The sequence below is a fragment of the Rousettus aegyptiacus genome, unplaced genomic scaffold (assembly GCF_014176215.1).
Source record: "Rousettus aegyptiacus isolate mRouAeg1 unplaced genomic scaffold, mRouAeg1.p scaffold_m13_p_7, whole genome shotgun sequence".
NCBI lineage: Eukaryota > Metazoa > Chordata > Mammalia > Chiroptera > Pteropodidae > Rousettus > Rousettus aegyptiacus.
Window position 1 is genome coordinate 47,121,269 of NW_023416310.1, and position 22,268 is coordinate 47,143,536.

Below are 22,268 nucleotides of genomic sequence, written 5' to 3' on the forward strand. Positions count from 1 at the left end.
ACTATGTTTATACCTGAAACTATATAACATTATATGTCAACTATATTTATTTTAAAAACCTAGTTGAGAATTTAATTTAAATTGGACTCAAGTAATCAGTGTGCTGCATCCTATAAGCAGCTAACTGAAGCTAATATAAGTTTTCTTAGAAGGACTACAGCATTCATAAATAAAGTTCCAAAAAAACTAAGTTAGCACTAACAACATATCACAACAGAAATTGTTTCTACTAATGGAGAGCTTGGTTACCCAAACCAACATTCTCTTTAAAATAACCAACATTCTCTTTAAAATAACTAAAAATGTTAGCAAAAATATTAAAAACATCAAGTAAAAAGCACTGCAGTGCTAATAAGCTACTGTGAAACCACCAGGACACATTCCAGAATAAAACTCCTACCCAGAGAAGTAAGGAGACTACTAGAACACCAAAGCTAATTTTGAACCGAGGGCATATGCAATTACGATCCCAGAAACTTGGAATTTTGGAAGCCTAAAGGGGTGAAGAAGGTAAAAGTTAAAGTTCAAGTCCATCCAAGATGATTGTTGGGTGATTGTCTCCCACATAAAGCTTCAAAGAATTACACCCTAGAGATAAGGATACATCATAATGAACCCCTTCTCAGCCTGTGGGGAGTCCAAGGAAGGTTGCCTAGTGCAAAGCAGAATACAATATTTTAAATAAAGAGGGTGAGGGGACAAAAACAAGATGCTGAAGAAACTGTGGTGATAGTCAAGGCTTCACAGGGTTTTGGAGCACAGGCCTAGGTGGATCATGTGAGTACGGTTTAAGAAAATCTCTTATTGGCCGTGCTACTAAGTGTTGGTCAGAGCAAACGAAATTCATCTCTGGAGGAAGGTACTTTCATCTTAGGCCTCAAGGAATACACACACACACACACACACACACACACACTCATACAAACTTTTTTTTTTTTTTTTTAATGCCTATAGTACCTGGTCTTCCTAGGCAGACACATACTTTTTTTCAAGGGTAATAGCCAGGACATAGTCAAAGAAAACCTGGCGAAAAAGAAAATCAAGATCCATAAATGTGAACAAGCAGAAAAATACCCATAAAGATTCCAGGTTTTGGAAATAATAGGCATAGATATTTTACAACTATTCTTACTCTGTTTTAAGAAATAAAATTGTTGAAAATATCTTGAAGAAATAGAAAACTGTACTTGAGACACACAGAAAGGGATTGAGCAATTTGAAGAAATAATACAAATTCTACAAATAAAAAAAAAGATCACTGAAATGCAAAATTCAGTGTATATCACTGATAGATGGAACACAGCATAAGAAAGAACTAGTTAATTAGAAATAGATCAGAAGAAATTATACAGAATAAAACCAGAGAGAAATTATGGAAATATAGAGCAGGAAATTACAAATATGCAGTTTAGAGTGAAATTAAGTTAATGTGCATTAATGTTCCAGAAAGAGAATGTAGAGAGCCTGAGGCAAGGACAATATTTAAAGGAAGACAATCTGAGAATTTTCCAGAACTAATAAAAGACAACAACTCATAGATTCAAGACACAAAATAAATTCCAAGTAATATAAATAAAGAAGAATCTACTCACAAACATATCACAGTGAAGCTGCTGAAAACCAAAGATATGGAGAAAATTTAAAAGCTGACAGGAAAGAAAAAGGATGTATTACATTCAAAGTGGCAAACTGACAGCTGACTTAAACCATAGAAAAGAGAAGCCAGAAGGCAGTGAAATAATATAGGTAATGTATTAAAGAAAAATAACTGCAAATGCAGAATTACATACCGTCTTTCAAGAATAAGAATGAAATAAGGAAATTTCAAGCCCAATGGGGGAAAAAACTAAAAATGTTAATTGCAGACAGACTTTCAGCAATAGAAATTGTAAAGGACATACTTCAGGCAGAAGATAAGTGACCTCAAATGAAAGATCTGAAATCGAGGGAGGGAAGAAATAAAAAGCTAAAATGCTGGCAAATATCAACTAGCACTGACTGTATGAAACAATAATAATGTCTAGTAAGAGTAAAGAGAAAATTAAAATACAGACCAGTGACACTGCAAATGAGGTACAAGGCAAATGGAATTTAAGTATTCCAAGGTCCTTATCCAGGAGAGTAAACGTTTTAATTAACTTTAGACTTCCATAAGTTAAGGCTGTGTGTTGTATTTCTAGAGTAACCACTAGAAAAAGAGAAAATGTGTATAACCTTTGAAAGAGGGAAATAGATTAAGGGATACAGGATGGAATTATTTTTTAAAATAAATTCAAAAAGAGGCAAGAAAAGATAAAAAACAGAGAATAGCCTAAAAATAGGAAACTCACATTAATACATAAAAATTCAAACATATCAGTACTAAATTAAATGTAAATAGCCCGAATGCACTTATTAATAAACCCTGATAATAGTATCACACTAGGTTGTTTTAAAAGTCCAGTCATATCGTATGTACAATAGACACATCTATAAACTTCCTTTCAAAGAAACTGAAAATAAATATTGGACCTTGGAAACACTAACCAAAAATTAATTGATTATTTAATCATTTAAATGCAAACTAGCATTGTTCTTCTAATATTATTCAAAACAATCACACAAAAGCATTACTAGCAATAAAAATAATCGTATAATAAGATTCAGGCACCTAAGAACATAGTTTTAATATACATAAAGCACAATAATATAATACACATGTACATAACCATTATACACATAATTTCACATATGAAATCAGGTCATCAAACTTGCCATCTTCAAATGTCCAGCTTCAGTCGAATGCTGAAGTACATTATTACATTTTTTTAGAGCAATGAAAATAAATGAGTTACGAAGACATGGGTGACTTTTAGCAACATATATTGAGTGTAAAATGAGAACCTGAGATATGTTACCCATTTTACAAAGATCAAAAATAAGGAAAACTACATAATAAATAATATATGGTAACACACATAACTGAAAGAAACAGAAGTAAATGACATAAAACATAGCATATTGGTTCTCTCTGGCAGGCAAGGAAGTAGGGCTGGCTACATGAAGTTGAGCAATTCAGAGAGCTTCAGAGCTGTTGATAATATCTTTCTTAAACTGGGCAGTAGTATAAAAATGTTTATCTTATTTTTGTTTTATAATCTACATATATTATATATTTGAATGCATTAATTACTTCATAACAAATGAAAAACATAAATATTATACTAAAGTATGTCCCATAACCCATTTATAAACATAATGTCAGTGTTTTTAATAAATGTGTTTATATTCTTCTAAAAAATAAAATTTATTAAAATGTTCACAATTTCTTTCTGAATGATACCTTATTAATGATATATATTTCTTCATCATACCTCTTAGAAATTTCCAAGTTCCCTAGAATGAATATACATGATATTTCAAATAATAAATTAAAAAGTTCAGATAAAATTAAAAATAGAAAAAACAGCTCAAGACAAATGTTTGGAAAAATTTATGCCTTATTGTTTACCAGAATTACAACAGATTTTAATTTTAAAAATATGGTTGCAATTTTAAAAACGACAACACTTTAATGTTTTACGTAAGGAAAGTCTCAATAATGTAGCCATTGGGGCATTTAAGAAAAATAGCCAAATACTGAAATGGTCACACTGTTCTTTGGCCAAGAGCCCCGTCAAAAACCAAAAGATGTGGCAACAAACTATTCCAAATACCCACAACTGAAATTGGATGTAGAAAAATATGTTCTCAACTCTTACTTCTATTTATGATAAAACCAAAAACATATGACCCCCCCCCCAAAAGCATACTGTGTGAATTGATAATTAACTGTCTACAGATGTTACATAACACTGATCATTTTCATGCAAGACCAACAAAGGTCAACAAACAGGTAGGCAACTTACAGCTAAAGTATTCTCAAGAGATAAAGGTGAAACAGAGGTTGATATCCTGTCTTCCTTCCCTGGAGTATTTTATATTCTCACAATTATGGAAGGGGATGAAATCACAAAGCAATCATTTGGGTGTCTATTATTGTAAGACAAAGGAGAGTTGAGCCAAGAAAATTCAGGTAAGGAAAAGGAAGGCAAAAATGCAAACAGAATACAAAATTGACAGTGGGTAAAGACTGAGCCTAAGGGTTTATGCTACAATCTATTGTTAAACAATCTAAAAAGTCAGTTAATTCTTCATGCTCTCAAAGTATTTAGCATATAGTACCTGAATTGCTGGTTCTGCTGGCATGTCTCAGAATTTCAATCTATTCTAGGAGGTAACCACCTCAGGTAATGGTAGGGAAAATATATTCAAGAAGTTTAAATGACTTTCCTAAAGTCATAAGACAAGTCTAGAGCAAAACTAGAACTTAATATACCCACAACATTCTTCTTCCTGTGCTAGTGCTAGAACAAGCTGATTAAGATCTACCTATAATCTTTATTATATATTGACTCACATGTATTCTATATGAATAGTAAACAAAAACACTTAAAATTAATATGGCAAAAATTTCACTCTTAGATGCCAGTCTCAAAGAAGACAGAGTAAGCACAGAATGGAAAGCTAAGCACATTTTTTTCTTCTTACTGACAAATTTGGGGACCATAAGGCTAATCCTCTCATTTTTTCATCCTACCCAAAATAAATCATAAAGATGTAACAGGGATTAAACAGTCAATGCAAAGCACTTTGAACATCAGTAGATGACAGCTGTGTAACAAATGTGTAGGGTTTTTTTCCAGGGTTTACTTGACAAATGTCCAAAACTACAAGGGCGCAACAACAAAGTACATACTCTTTGACTAAGTTCAAAGCGTTGAAAAGCACAATTTGGTGGGCTATTGTGGAGATATTGTTAGACTATAGGAATGAGAAGCCCTGACGTCATCAATGACAGAGGGAGAAGATCAATCAAAAGATGATGATGATAATGATCATGATGATGATAACTATTACAAGAACAGGGCAAGAATTAGCCTATTAAGAAAATAGAATCACTAGAAAACATAGGCAAAATGATTCCTAAGAGACCTTAAAGAAACCTAGTGATGTGAGCCAGTGACCAGAAGAAAAAGCAGAGTTTAGGAGAATGCACAAAGAATGAATCAGCCCAGAAAGGGAAGAGAAGGGAAGACAGAATTCAGTGAAGGCTTCCCAGATGAGGTGACCAGAAATTGAATCTTATAAGTTTGTTCAGCAAAAAGAGGAAAGTATACCACACACATACACACACACACAGTGTAAGAAAAGGCACAGTTACAAGAAAAGAAAAAGATTCTTGGGCTAAATGCAACACCAAAAGTAGAAGACAGAAAGAATCCAAGAAGGAATTAGAAAAAGAATGCTCACACAAACAGGTTTCTGGTCTAAATGACGTCAGAAACCACCAAATTTACAGCTGGTAGAATGAAAAAGAAGCATATGAGGTGGCAGGAGAAGAACAGGACGTAGACAGGAACCACGTAACGGACAGCAGGGATAAGAAGGCCGGATGTTATTTCCAGGTTGTTAGGGAACTACTCCTATTTGCAAGAGGGGAGCTGCCAGTTAGCACTGTCATCCTCGTAACTATGTAGAGAATAGACTTGGGGAGAAAACAAAGGAAGGCTGGAAGACAGGCTAACCAATACCCAAGATAATAAAAGTCTAAACTGGGGCATTAGCAGAGATGTATATGAGGTAAAAAAAAAAAAAATTCAAAAAATATCTTCAAGATAAAAAAAACATGGTAAGAGCAGAGGTTCTAGAGCCAGACTGCCAAAACCTACCAAACTTCTCCACTTTCTCACTTTATGCTCTTGGGCAATTTAATGTCTTAGTGTCTCAAATTCTTCATTTATAAAGTAGGGATAATAACTGCACTTACTTCAAAGGTGTGCTGTAAGAACTTAATGAATTAATACAGTAAAGAGCTAAGAAAGTACCTGTCAAAATATGAATACTGAAAAATGGTTTGGCAGCTATGGCAGCAGTGGTAGTAATAATGGTGACGCAGACTGTAATGAGATGGACGTGAAAAGGGGAGGGAGAGAGATGAATGTCCAGGTCCCTAATTTGAAAGACAAGGCAGTCGGCCTTCTAACTATGAAAGAAAAAGAGAACATTTTGTTCAGGCTTACAGGGTAAATGAATATGAGTTTAAATATATATATATATATATATATATATATATATATATGTATTTCTTAAACAGATTGAACCACTAGGAAATCATAGAGAAGACAATGAAAATATAGGAAAGGTACTGGAAAGGGGGTTCATTCCAAAGATTTTCAAAAAGAACTTTAGTATAGATAGTGGACTGATGCAAAACTAGAATTTAGTTATCTCTATTAAAATGACAATATTTTCTTAATTATTGGTCTGCTCTTAAGAAGAAGTTAAATGATTATTCTTTGCCTTTTTGTATTCTACCCAAATAGCAAGGATGCTTGTCTTAATTGAAAAACCTTCTATGGCTTATGTTGACTTTATTATGTCCTAAATTATTTAAGAAAACATTTCTAACTTAGGAAAGAGGTTCTTTACAATTATATTTCTTCCTATGTTTGCTTTTAAAATCTTTATTGTCACCTTAATTAAATAGATAACCAAAATAACTTCCCAGTAACTTGTGAGCCAATCTGAACCATGTATTCGATACTCATAACAACTTTTGATATTTTGCCTTCCTAGCGTTGAATCCTAAATGATCTCTTTTGCACATAAAACTATCTTTGAGATTTCCCTGAGGGACGCTAGAAAATCACAAAGATTTTATTCTTTCTCTTGTAAAAAAGCAAGTGCTAGAAATGCTTAGGCTTATTTGATAGGTTACTATTGATGAGTTAGCAAATCAGAAGAGATGTTAACCCTCCCTAGATTAAATTTGTAAAATGTGATGTTTCAGAGATTGTATGCTGTATAAAAAGCTCCTAGAGAACTGTCAGCGTCCTCACTGTCTGTAATGCTTTCATTTACCAGAATCTTGGTGCTGCTTTGCCTGATATTAGACAACATACAGTGCTATGATCATAATTTCAGTTGTTTAAATTAAAGTGTTAAGTTGGCCACAACTTTACTTCTTTAACTTGAATCTAGCATCTTCCAGACCACTGGTTTGCAACTGGGGATTCACATTGCTTATCTATTAAGTTTTATTAATATACAGACTTTTAGAACCTACTCCAGACTTACAGAATCTCTTTAATTGAAAACTTCACAGATTTGTGGTATATTATATCAGGATTATTATGTAATATTTGAAGGTTTTTTCCTGTAAAGATTATGTCCATTTCATGAATTAGATATAATATATACTCGTCTTTAAAAATAGGGTTAATCAATGTTTTTAGGCAAATTTATAAATTTTTTTGGATTGATTTTTACCTTGTTTTCTTGCCACAAAAACAACAAAACTGCAATTACATTATTTCTATTAGTGATATTATTCTTGTAATGAATTCTCATCAGATTTTCCACTTTTAAAATTACTAGTAATAAGTTAAACACAGCCAATTTAAGTTTTTTGTCACCTACAGATACTTTTCTGATGTATCCCTGAAAATACTTACAATCAGCTACAGGCCAGGGTGTTTCATTTTCAACAAGAGGTCTCAGAACTCTGTGGTACAGGATTCTGACAGAAAGCTTAAGTAACTTTGAAACCATAGTAGTGGCCTAAGTAAGGATTTCTAGAACACTAGTTGAAAATCAAATGAGTTCTTGAGTATGATGACCCAGGATGAAGCAGGACAAGAATTTATTATACAGGACTAAACAAAATGACAAATGACAAATTTTGATTGGAATAATGTTCATGTTTTAATGTTGTATTTCTGAATACATAAGGAACTCCTTTCCAGTCACACTTCTACAGTGGACAACCAAACAAAAAGCTAAGAGAAGTTTAATCCCTATATTGTTCTTAGTCCTCAGGAGAAATAAAGAAGGAAGATATAAAAGTAATTATATTTTCTCCCTTTAGATCAAAATCTGAGAATCTTATTTTACTGTATTTTACTTTAAGAAGCATTTATATAGTACTACCATTTGCAGGCACCATAATAAGTACTTTGTACATATTACCTGATTAAATTATCATATCAACTCTATAGAAGAAGAAAGAGACACCAAAGGTTAGGTAGCTTCCCCAAGGTCACACATATTGTAAGTGGCAGAACTAGGATTTGAAACCAACCGTCTGACTGCAGAGTCCATGCAGTTACTAACCACTACATACTTCTACCTCCTAATTAATGATAACAGACTGGCATCTTGTATTTCCATATCTTTTCCATGCTCAAACATAGCTTTTCTTTTATATAAAAAGAGACATAGAAAAGGCTTTCAATACCGTTTAATATTTGTTCACTTATGAAATTCCAAATGGACTAAAACAATCTTTCATATTTGTCTGTGACTACATAGTCAAATACATGCCCAGAACCCCACAGACAGCTCCACTAGGTTCACTGCTTCCAATTACTGCCAGATTCTGACAAGAGATGGACTCCTCTACTTGTCCATAAGGAGGACAAGGAAACTGTGATTTCTTGTTTCTCCTACTGTCCTCATTCTAGCAGCTCATGAGAAACTCTCCTATGTAACACATCTGAAAAGAGAGCTTTTCCCCCCCAAAATTTTGTTAGCCTATGCCAGGAAAGGCTCCAGGCCACACCAATTACCTCCAAATTCCTGCACCCTAATTCAAGATCCCAAATGTCATACATTGTCTTGGGACTGTTGGGTTTTTATTGAAGTGTGTAAATATCAAAGAATATTCCTATTCTCCATCCATTGTTACAAGACCACCATGGCTGATCCATCACTAACCTGATTTCAGGAATACCCTCACCTCCAATTCACATTTGTTCATCATTTACATTGAACAACGGTTTTCAATTGAATTTACTGCGGTTTCTACACAACTATAACTTTTCCATGATTTAAAAGAAACTGAACTTATATGTTCTGGCTACCCTACAATGTTTCTATTAATCTATCTCTACCTTCGGAATTCACCTTCATTCACATTTCAACAGTAGCCCTCCTTTTCCTATACCAGGATTATTGTATAAATCACATAATTTAAAGCTATGCTTTTCCCCATCTCCTAGAACACCTCAACAAATCTAAAAAGCATAATAAAAATTTCAAAATACACTTTTTTTCACCTAAAAGAGTAAGAAAAGATAAAATGTAAAACCATCCTATATTCATTCTTGTAGATGAAGTCACATTCAACAATAGAAATAAATGGTTCTTTCAGTATTTATCTGACTGGATTTATCAAGAAGAATAAACGCTGAATGGTTCATCAAGCAGAGGATTCCTAATAGTATTTAAAGTTCATCTGAAGACAACAAATAGCTGGCATAATAGCTCCCAAATTTAAATTGAGGAATAATTTATGATTTAGCTTTTTAGAGGTATCTGACTGTAGAGTAGTCAATCCTTAAATGAGTTATTAAACAAGATGATTTCGGGGTCCCTTTAAACTGTGAGGTTCTGTGATTTCTCTTTTTTTTAGCTTTCCTTGACCATTTCACCAACAGTGATCATTCCTATTCTGAAAATCTTTACTACATACTGCCTATGTTTTTGATGTACTACTATTTTAGTTTTTCCATTTGTTATAGTTTTGTCTTCTCATGTGGACTATAATATTTAAGACAAGATCATGACCTTTTAACAATTTTTTGACATCTAACAGGCACAATACTTTACACATACTATTAAACATTGCTAAGAATGAGATAGACCTTTTTCTATCTCTAGTACCCCATAATCTACTTAAATCAGAAAAGATCGCTTGTTGTTTTTATATTATTTTTAAATATGTATATTAGCTATCTAAGGTATACTAATCTTATGCAGTCGGCTAAAGTTTGATCCTTGCTGGGCAATTAATTATCTTAATTAAGATGATTCTGCTCTGTGCCTCAATGAAGAGACAATACTCAGAAGCGAATTTAATTTCTATTTAATGAGGATGACTAAGTATGATTGCAGAAGATTGAAGATTTAATGAAAAGGGTGGTATCAGAAGAATATCATATGTTTTGTCATTTAGTAAGAGACTGCCCTCTGAGTTGCTATGAAGATAAGGGCTGGGGGCAGAATTCATGCACAAGCTTTTAGTAATAAGCAAAATCTAAAATCAGTTTCTTATTATTTTCCTTTAAGCTAGTCTGAATGCAGTACCGCGAGCAAAATTGCTCCTTTCTTCATCTCTGCTTCTCAGGTTACTGAAAGTCAGGGCAAACTACAAATCAAATTCTTTCTCTAATTGAGTCTAAGACCCTGCAAATGTGCATATTAAGAACACTCTCCATTTCAGCAGAGCTCCCTTTACTGGTGTCACATCAGAGATCCCTGTCCCACTGTATAACTTGCTGCTCAGAGAGCAGAACCTTTGTAATTTAACAAACTATGCTGTACACTCTTACACAACCAGTGTTCCATCCACAGACATCATTCCTGAGATGGAAAAGCTTTTCCAATGTAGTTAGCTTCAAGTAGAAAATATTATATTTTTATATTCAAAGAAAAAAGTCAATAAAATTACTAATCAAACCTCTTACCTGAGTTGTTAATGAAAAGTGTTGGCTGTTAAGCAATTGCCTTGCATAATTTTGTCACCTTGGAAGCATGTGCTCTGTGGAGACCTGGCAGAAGCCTATCTTTTCCTTGCCATCTCTTTTTTTTCCCTTTGGAGGAAAGATGATATAGTGTGTCCCTGGTGCTTTAGGTCCTTGTATTCAGAAAATGCCCAGACTGGAAAATCCACTCACAAGAAACACAAAGATGTAGGTTAAGGTTCCTCTTTTTCTCATTTTTTGTTGTAATATCTTTGTTAAATATGAATTCTTACAGATACACTTGTTCTTAGCTAGTTTTGCAAAAGCAGGATGTAGAAGCTATCTGAAGTAGAATATTGGCTTTTAAATGCAATATTAAGCAAACACGGAATTAGCAAATTTTTAAAAATATTTTACATTATAAAATGCTGTTATAGAAAAACATTTTTAGATAATATTTGATGTGTTGGGTGTTATAGGGATTATATGATATAATACACATCAAGTCACATATGTAGTATGAAATATTACTTTACATCACTTCGCTTTCTTCCTACATCCTAATGTTTCCCCAACCCCAAAGCTTCTATCCATCTTCAATAATGCTACTCTTGGTACCAAAAAATTACAATAAAAACAATTTTCTACATTTAACCCTTTTACAATATAAAGCCATATCAGTGGTCCCAAAATTCTGTTTTCTAGATTAAAAATATCGTTTAGTCCTTCAACTACTCGTCGTATGCAATGGTGTTTTGTTGGATAGCTACTCCATTTTTGTTCCCCTGAAGATGTTCTTCTTCACTTATAGCCTATTAAAGTATGGCACCAAAAGCAGACCATAATATTTCAGGTATATCCCAAACAGAACAGGCTAGGACTGTCATCTCTCTCTCTCATCCCATACTAAACTATCCAAGCAGCCTGTGCCTTTTTTGAATGACCACATTGCACTGTCTCCACACACATGCACTGCTTGTAAACTTTTCCCATCCTGTATTTACAAGTACTTACAATGTATTCAATATAAAATTTAATTCTATTGGGTGAAGCTAGATTCATTGCCCTGTGAAGACCTTTCAGATTCTGATACTCATCCCACTTATTAGTGACTTATCAGTAATAAGCATACTGATAAAAGAGGCAATATTCAACACAAAGGACCCTACACCACAAACAGCAGCAATAACGACAATCTTCTATTCTCAGAGATTTACTTATCATTGCACTTTATATTAAACTATTTATTTATTGGTCTTTTAATGCAATTCTAATTCTTTACCTTGTATAAACAGTAACTAAGATGTCAATGATATAAAACAATGTTAATAATGAAGGATAGGTAGTTACAAGTCTAGTTCTTTACCTTGTATAAACAGTAACTAAGATGTCAATGATATAAAACAATGTTAATAATGAAGGATAGGTAGTTACGAGTGAACTACTTTATAATTCTCAAATGCACCATCCTCTCTAGTCCTAAGGTCTGTGTAAAATTTGTTCCCAATGCACAGCATCCCCACCCACCACCCCACCTTCATCAAACTCCTTTGTCTCAGCTAATACATCACTTTTAATGAGAGGCCTTCCTGGATCACTCAAATCTGGGTTAGATATTCCTCTTCTGAGATTCAGAAACGCCCTGTACTTCCTCTATTATAATACTCACTGCATTTTATTATAATTTCTTCTTTACTTCTCTTTAATACTCACCAGATCGCAAGTCTTTGGAAGCAACAGTAGCCAGGGGTAGCATTGTATCAGACCAAGCCTCAAAGAGCCAACAAATGCAGAAAGAAGTACTCAGGACCAGACCAAGATATCTGGTTACTCACCATCATTTCATAGGTGCTAATTCTATCATGACTCACATCCATTTACCTTAGTGACTGAAATCTAATTCTCCTTAATGATCCATCATCCTCCAGACTACCATTCCTACATGCCCTCTAAATCTCATAAGTGAGAGATCACAAATGTGTGACCTGCCAGTATTTAGAAATTAGGAGGATTCACACAAAAATCTAGGTTTCCAATATCTCTTGGAGTGTAGGGGAAGGGAGAGGATTAAGACCTAGTAACATTGAGCCTATATTGTCCCACAGAAATAATGAGCTAGAACTGAATAGTAGTAACAAACTCTCTTAGACTTGTAAAGTTCTCACTACACTCATTTACATACCTGATTAGTTCTTGGATTTAACTGAACATGCAACATCTGTCTCAGTATAACCTGGTCATATGCATGTCCATGACTTCTTCTCCCAACCTTTCCATTATGACCTCTGGAATCTCATTCTGTGATTTTCAAACTCCTATATACTCTCTGTATTGTACAATAAATGTGTATGTATTTTTCTAAACAGAAAACAAAATAAAACATTAAACATTTTTTAAAGTAATAATGCTGCCAAAGGTTAGGAAACACAGGATTACTTCTCAAGCTAAATAAGAGAGAAGAAAAACTCCCCAGCTACCTAATTAAACAATTACAGTAGGAGAAATGGCAATCCTAAAGCATATTAACTGTATTTTTGCTCTGGAAAAAAATTCTAATGCTCAAGTGCAAATCTCAGGAGGAAGCAGCAATATGAGTAATAATAACGCTATAGTAGTCAACCCTAAAGGAGAAATACTGGCACCTTATCAAATCACCAGACTAAACTAAATAATCCCAAGGTGGTGTCCTAACATAGCAAACTAGATAACAGCACATTCATCATGACTCTGCAATAACACCACTAATCATAACATCCTACAAAAATTAACTTTTATTTATAAAGGAAAATGCATCACAACGTGAACAGGCAATGTGTCACAGTTAACAGCCATGATAGTTCTAAAGCAGAGAATTATGCATGTGTGTATATTTATAGATGTATGTATTTATATGTATATCTGTGTGTGGGAAAAAAATGTAACAAACGAATCGAAGATAAATTATCCATAATCCCATACTACTATTATATAGGACTCCTATTGCTCCACTCTATTATTCCATCCAATTATACTGTTTACCTCTGACATCAAACCTGAAAAGATAATGCAGAAAAACATGGGCATGTACAAGAGTCAAATTCATAATAGAATACAAAGATTATCCAATAAATGGTGAGGCCAAATTTAAAAGCTATTTAGATTTTTACATCACACTATACACCCCCCAAAATATATTCCAGATGGATTAAAGAATTAAATTAAGAAGAAAAAAACACTCAAACTATTGTTTTTAGAAAATAGGGTCAAATATAAATATCCAAACATAAAACCAACAAGAAACCACACATATACATGCACACAAAAAAAAAAAAAGAATAGAAGATAATATGTGGAGTAAATACAAGTTGGTGATTTTAAAAAGTTAAAAAAAAAAAAAAAGTAGCTACTAGCTCCCAATAGAAGAATTAACAAGGGAAATGAACACACAATTCATAAAAGAGAAAATATCTAGTGAATAAACACATGTTAAAATGTTTAGTCTCACTAGTGATTAGAGAAAGGCAGCGTAAAGCAATGCCTATTAAATTGTAAAAGACTGAAGAAAACAATAATATATGCTATAATCAAGAGTACAATGAAACAAAAAACCTCTGAAAGTATCAATAAAACATGAAAATTCTATTTGGAAAACAATTTTTAATGAGTAACAAGAGCCTCCATTAATAAAGATATTTCTATTATTCAACTCGATAATCCTATTTCTTAGAACTAAAAGAAATTATCTTAATATAGAAAAAGCTGGAAATAATCTATTCATCATTTAGTAAAAATAACTGATTGTATAGCATAATGACTCTCTAGATAAACATTTGTTAAAAGTGATGTTCGAGTCTATGGCCATGCCACCCTGAACGTGCCCAATCTCATCAGATCTCGGAAGCTAAGTAGGGTGGGGCTTGGTTAGTACTCGGATGGGAGACTACCTAGAAATACCAGGTGCTATAGGTGCCAAAAAAAAAAAAAAAAAAGATGTTCGTATGAGATATATAACAACATGAAAATACATATTAGTTAACACGTAAAATAAGATACACAACTGTACACACAGTATAATTAAGAATGTACCTTAAAAAGCACAGTCATGGAGACAAAAATTCTAGAGAAAAATAAGCAAAAATTTAATAATGGTAGTCTTTTATGTTCTACTTAATTTATCTTCTACTTCTTAGTACCTAATGTTATACCTGTTAAGAGACTACACTAATTGTCCTCCAGGAAATAAGTCTTGGACACCAGCTTCTTAATCTACACCCTGCCTTCCGGATAAAAGGAATGAGATATGAACAAACTTCTTAAAACTGCCCAGCTGGAATAAATTGTATCTTTCTCAGTATATCCATTGATATTTCCCTTTTTAATTTTATATTATAGCATTTATTTAATTCTGCTTCATTAGCTTATTAGCTCAACAGCAAATTACAGAACACAAAATTTGTCCCTCTAACCAAACATTAAGCCCCTTAACAAAAAGTACTCTGTCTGCCAGCAGGTGGAGGTGCAGGAATTCTAAACATTCCTGGCTGCCTATTTTCCTGACCCTGAACTGGGAAAGGAACTAGGTAGAATCATATAGTGTTTGTTTTTGTTATTTTAATATAACTTCCCTATCCCCTGTCACCATCAAGACCCCAAAGCCTCAAGGAGAACCGCTAGTGTAATTAAAACAAAATGAGTTTGGATTCAGACTATCACCTGACTCTGATCTTTTCTAACTCTCCAACCTACAGCAAATTACTTTAGCTCTTATAGCTGCAGCATCTTCACCTATAAAAAGGAATAAAAATATCTTCCTTATAGATTTCTATGAATATTAAATTAGCAAACATAAGTAAAACACCTAGAATAATATCTTAAGGCTGACTCCAATGAACTTTTCAACTATCCTTTAACAAAGCTGAAGTGTCAACTATTGTGCTAAAATATTGTTCTAGGGCAGTGTAAGCTGCCGAATAAAACAGACAGGGTCTATTCCATTAAAGAACTTAAAATTCTGTAAGAATAAAAATATACGTTAAACAAAGTCACACTTATAAATTTCAAATAAGGTATTGTCAAAAGTACTATAAAAGAAAAGTTAACAGTGTTATCAAGTAGTGTGGGGGAATAACTTAGATAGTAAGGGCCAAGAAAGGTCGATTTGAAATAATGATACTGAACCTGAAATCTAAAAGATGAATAGAGGACACAGAGGGAGACAAGAGAGATATGAATGATCCAAATGAAAGAAAGAACATGTGTGAAGGTCCAAAGACTTCAGGAAAAGAGACTGGGTAAGTTTATTAAAAAAAATAAAATTACAAAAAAAAAAAAAAAAAAAAACCAGCAGCTGCAGTATAGTGAGGAACCAGAAGAAAAATTCAAGATGAGATTAAAAACATAGGCAGCTACCATGTTGGCAAATCATAGCCCATCAATTGAATCTACTCCAGACCCTGTTTTCATATTGTGCTTGAGCTAAGAAGTTTTAAACCTTTTTAAGGGTTGCACAGCAAAATACCACTAAACACGAGATACCACTAGACACCTATTAGAACAGCTAAAATTCCAAACACTGACAACACCAAATACTAATGAGAATGTAGGACAACAGGAACTTTCATTCATTACTGATAAGAACATTAAGACAGCACAGCAGTTTGGTATTTTCTTACAGAACTAAACATACTTTTACCACACAGTTCTATAATTCCACTCCTCTTATCTGCCCAAGGGGGCTGAAGACTTATGTCCACACAAAACAAACCTGCAACCTGCACACAAACGTTTATAACAGTCTTATTAATCAATTCCAAAACTTGAAAGCAACCAAGATATACTTCAGTAGGTCAATGGATATATAAACTGTGGTACATCCGGACAACAGAATACTATTCAGTCACTTTAAAAAAAAAGAAAAAAAAATGCTATCAAGCCATGAAAAAACATGGATGAACCTTAAATGCATATCACTAAGTAGAAAAAGTCAATCTGAAAAGACTACATACTTTATGATTACAACTATATGACATTCTGGAAAAGACAAAACTATGGAGACATTAAAAGATCAGTGGTTGCCAAGGGTCGGGCAGGGATGGTGAACAGGCAAAGCACAGAAGAGTTAAAGGACAATGAAAATACTCTGTGTGATACTCTAATGGTAACTACATGTCATTATACATTTGTCCAAACCCAAAGAATGAATGCACAATACCAAGAGTGAACTGTAACGTAAATTGTGGGATCAAATGAGTGAATCATAAGGTAAACTATGGACTTTGGGTGATTATGGTGTGTTAATATATGTTCGCCAGCTGCAACAAATGTACAGCTTAGGTGGGGATGCTGATAATGGGAGTAGCTACGCATGTGTGGAGGTGGGGTGTATAAGGAAATCTCTGTGCCTGCCTTCCAATTTTGCTGTGAACCTAAAACTGCTCTAAAAAAAATCCTAGAAAAAGAACTAATGAAAAACAAAACAAAAAACAGATTTCCACCTCTAGAAAGACAGAACAGATGAACTTATTATCTATTCTTCCTAACTACAGCTCAAAACTCTAAATATTACATAAAGATTCTGAGAGGAGTAGGATGGTTGTAGACCATCTAGGGACCTCAGGACCCAGCAAACATAGCAGTGAGTTCCTTGAGTTTTATTTTGACTCGTGTACACCAGACCGGGTACTAAGGAAGCCAGTGACCTGGAAAAGCCAATTAAAGTAGACAAAAAAAAAAATCCATCTCTAGCCAAAGAACCAGGAAAGAGACTGTCCACCACGACAGCAACTTTTGCACAGTAACTACTCTACTCCAGGCAAACACCACAAAAAAAAAGGTAGCCCCACCCACATTGCCTCATCAAAGGCCTAGTGAGGAGGTGAGACTTCCACCCTCTCTAGACTATGACAGAATGCTCTAACTCCACCCCGCAACGCGCCTTATGGATGCTGTCAGAAAAGGCAAAGTAGAGACTCAGAACCTTAATTTCCACCAGGAGACAAGAAGGAACTCCTGAAAGGTGTCAGCGGAAACTGTGTGACAGAGTGGAAAGAAGAAATAAGACAAATTCAACTACAGCTGGAAACTCAATACCCCTATCTCAATTGATAAGACAAGTAGATGGAAAATCAAAAAGGATATAGAAGAACTCAACTATGCCATTAACCAGCATAATCTAATCGATATTATAGAACACTCCTCACAATAACAGCAGAATGCTCATTTTTTTCAAGTATCAATGAATGTATACCAGGATAGACCATATTCTAGTCCATAAAACACATGTCGACAAATTTAAAAGAACTGAAATCATAGGGTATGATCTCTGAAAACAAGTAATCTCTCACACACTTGGAAACTAAGCAAAACACTTCTAAACAATACATAGATCATGAGAAAGTCTCAAAGGGAATTTAAAAATAGATGGAACTGAATGAAAATGTAAATAAATCACATCAAAATGTGTGGGACACAGCTAAAGCAATGGGGAAATTTGTAGCTCTAACTGTTATACATTAGAAAAGTGGGAAAAACTCAATCCTGTAAGCTCCCACCTCAAGAAACTAGAAAAAGAACAAAATAAACCCAAAACAAGCGGAAGGAAGTAAATAATAAAAATAAAAGCGCAAAACAATTTAGAACAGAAAAATATAGAGAAAAATGGTTGAAATAAAAAAGGGGTTCTTTGAAAATGTCAATAAAATTGACAAACTTCTAACAAGATTAACAATGAAAAAAGAGAAAAGACATAAATCAGAAACAAACCAGGAAATATTACCACAGATTGTACAGACAGGAAAAGAGTAAGAAAAAACAACAAACAATTCTACAGACAAAAAATTTGACAACTTAGATGAAATGAACCAATTCTTTAAAAACTACACAGTAAACAAACTGTGATACATCCATAACATGAAATAATACATTTCAAGAATAAGTGAAAAAAAAAAACAATTGCAAAAAATCACATGCTGCATGATTCTATTCATATAACATTCTTGAAAGGACAGAAATAGAAACAGATTAGTGGTTTCCAGTGGTCAGGGATGTCGAGATGAGGAGGTGCAGTGCAACTATGAAAGGGTAGCCATGAGGGAGTTCTCTGTGGTTTATGGAATCGTTCTGTATCTTGATTGCAGATTAAAGTGGTAGTTACAGAAATCTACACATGATAATAGAACCACACACACACATTTTACTAATGTCAATTTTCTGATTTTAATATTGTAGTATAATTATGTAAGATGTAACCACTGGGGAAAGTGAGTGAAAGGTATATGAAACCTCTCTGTATTCCACTTTCTGTGAATCTGCAATTATTTCAAAATAAAAGGTGGGAAAAAAATGTGACAGACACTGTATGTGGTCCCAAAATCTAAAATATTTATTATCTGTATTTACTCTCTGGCCCCTTACCCAAAATATCTGCCAATACCTGATATAGAATATTTGGATATTCTATAATTGGATAGAAGAGTAAAAAAATTTTTTAAAAAATGGAAACAAGAAAACAGTTTAGAAGATTATTTCATCTCCCCTGAAAATCTTGTACATATGCTAAGCATTAAAATCCTGAATTCTTAAGTTTCAGAATTAAGTTTATCCAAAGATGAGTATTACTCAAGTATTCACTGAAAAGGTGAATAAACAAAATCCAATGATAAAGTAAATGAATAATAACAACAAAAACAACAGTGAAGTTTTACTGAATGTTACTATGTACCAGGAATTACATACTAAGCACTATTTATCCTTTATCTGCCTTAAAACTTCAATTATCCTTTGAGTTAGGTACATTACCCTAATTAGAGAAGTTAAATTCCTTGCCCAAACCCTCACAGGTAGGTATAGAGCCAGGACTTAAAATTCAGGTCATCTGATCACAAAGCCTGCTGTTCTAATCCATGATTCAATACTGCCTCCTCTATATTTATTATCCTCTACCTTGTCTGTGAAGTGAACGACCTATTAAGATGCAGGAAATTAAGTTTAAAACTGAGGTGAAATAGCTGGACTTGAATTGATATAATTTTAGTTGACCTTTGAAAAGGCATTTGAAATGAAAACCACTGAAGACACAATTGTTCTAAGTATAACTTATTAGTTAGAAGATGATACAATAACTTATTTAGTGAGCATTATATAACAGTTTGTAATTGGACCACCTGCACTTATAAATTCTGAAAAAAATCTGTTTCCATTCTACTTGAAGGCAAAATATATTTGTGACACAATGTTATATTAAGCCAATTGTAATTTGGGCTACCTTTAGCAGGGATATGAATTAAATACCTACTGAAAGTCTTCCTAAGTGATCCACAATCTCTAGTTTAGAACAATCTCTAGTTTAGAATTTATTAATTTTATAAGTGAGAACATTTACTACTTTTCTAAAATTTTATAAAAGAAAACCATAAATTGCCAGGCATGAGAATTTTGATGTATAATACATTAAATTTCAATTTTCCATCCCAAAATAAAACAAAACTGCGTGATTATACCTAACAAACACAGTAGTAAGTCAATCTTTAAAAGAAAGAGGGGAGGGAGTTAAAAAAAGTGTAACATCTGGCAACCATACAATATTTGAGAAAATGTTAGTGTTCTAATTGAGATCTAATTGAGTTTGAGTTACTTGTCAAGATAATTGCTTCGGTATTAATTAAATATGTCTCCTGCAGCTGCAGAAAAAAGTTAAACCTTACATTCTACTGATTACACAGGATACACATCACTCATTTAAGTCAACATTGCTAGGCTCATGTTACCCCAAAATAGCTCTCTGTATATTGATTATTCACATCTCAGATTTTGACCTTAGTATTTTCTCCATAGATTAAGACTAAGATTTCTTAAATCTTGAGAAGAAATTGGTGAAGCTACCTAGAAATTAGAAAATTATTCACCATTGACAATATTCATATCCGAATAGCTCTTTGGAGGAGAAATACTAGTTTTATGTACTTATTTATGTTTTTATTTTTCTATTATGGTTGACATTCAATGTTATATTAGCTTCAGGTATACAGCACAGTGATTACACAGTTATATAACTTAGGAAGTGATCCCCCCAATAAGTCTAGTACCCACCTGGCACCATACATAGTTATTGCATCATTATTGACTATATTCCCTATGCTGTACTTTACATCCCTGTGACTATTAGTAACTGCTGATTTGTACTTCTTAATCCTTTCACTTTTTTCACCCAGTCCCACAACCCCCTTCCCATCTGGCAAACATCAGTTTGTTGTCTGTATCTATGAATTTGTTTGTTTTCTTTTTTCATTTATTTAGATATTTAGATTCTACGCGTAAGTAAAATTATATGGTATTTGTCTTTCTCTGATATTTCACTTAGCATAATACCTTCTAAGTCCATCCAAGTTGTCACAAATAGTAAGATTTCACTCTTTTATATGGCCAAGCAATATTCCATTTTATATATGTACGATATCTTTACCCACTCATGTATCAATGGACACTTACGTTGTTTCCATTCTTGGCTATTGTAAATAATGCTGCAATGACCATAGGGATACATATCTCTTTTCAAATTAGTGTTTCTTTGGATAAATATCCTCATGAAATGGTGGAGAATAGCTGATCAATATTCTTAGAAAATGAACTGTGCATGCATATATTTAAAGACAGTTATTAGATCATACTGCTAACTTTCAGGATACTTAATTCTCTCAATTCCGTGACCTTTGCCTCATTGGTTCTACTTTCTAGCTTTTTAATCATCAGGATAATTATCTTCCAAATCCTTTCCAAGTTTAGCTTCTGGCAGAAGAAAGAAGTAAAAAGAATTCCAGCTTAACCAGAGCAGACTACAAGAATTAGACTTAAGGCCCATACATAGCACATCTTTACATTTCATTTTCATGTTTCATTTTCTATCTATTCATTCATTCACTTGGTCATCAATTATTTCTGAAGCCCCCATTCTAGACCAGGCACTGATCCCTACCATCTGAGAGTTTACAGTCAAAGAGATAATACAGACAAGTAAAGAGGCAAATAAATAGTAATGTGGAAGGTTCAATGATAAGAGAAGTAAAGAATGCCATGGAAGTAGAGAGAAAGGGTTCTTAACATAGAATTAGAAAGTAGTATAGGGAAGAATTACCTTAGAAAAAGTTCCCCCAAAGAAATGACATTTATATTGAAGTCATCGGAAGTTAAGCAGGTCAGAGGTAAAGTGGGAGGATAAGCCCCAAAAATGTTGGGAAAAGGGGTGGGGGGGTGGGTGGAGGATCAGATCTAAATGGGGGAATTAAAATACATCTTACACAAACTAAAATAAAGGGAGCTCAGAATCTAGAAAGGAGAAGTGGAAAATTGTGGACAAGCAAGAGAGAAGTAAGAATCTATATTCCATCCTGACAGCTAAGAACATATTAAGTGCTTAATCCTTCAAATCTGAATTTTACAAAATTATTCTGGCTACTCTTTAAAAAACGGGTTGGAAGAAAACAAGACTAGAGGTAAGGGAAGTAGATTAAGAGTCTATTCCAGAAACTCAATGATGAGATTATAAGAGACTAAACTGAAGTGATGGCAGAAGGAATGGCAAGCTACGGAAAGATAAAAGAAATATTTAGAAAGTAAAACAGATACATCTTTATAACTGATTGTGTATAGGAGATGATAGAAAAGAATCATATATTGCTTCAGATTTTTCGTTTTCAAGATGAACCTGAAAAGAACTGTCTTCTACTCATCTTTTTGTTTTTTAGGTTCTTT

The 22,268-nt window shown here is 33.5% G+C and overlaps 1 protein-coding gene and 1 pseudogene across 7 annotated transcripts in view; one reads left to right on the forward strand and one right to left on the reverse strand.

Moving 5' to 3' along the window:
* Nucleotides 1-22,268, reverse strand: part of EXOC6B (exocyst complex component 6B) — a 514,225-nt gene that overhangs the window by 351,956 nt on the left and 140,001 nt on the right. The gene's annotated exons all lie outside the window — the stretch shown is intronic.
* LOC118606014 lies at nucleotides 14,374-14,492 on the forward strand (annotated as a pseudogene).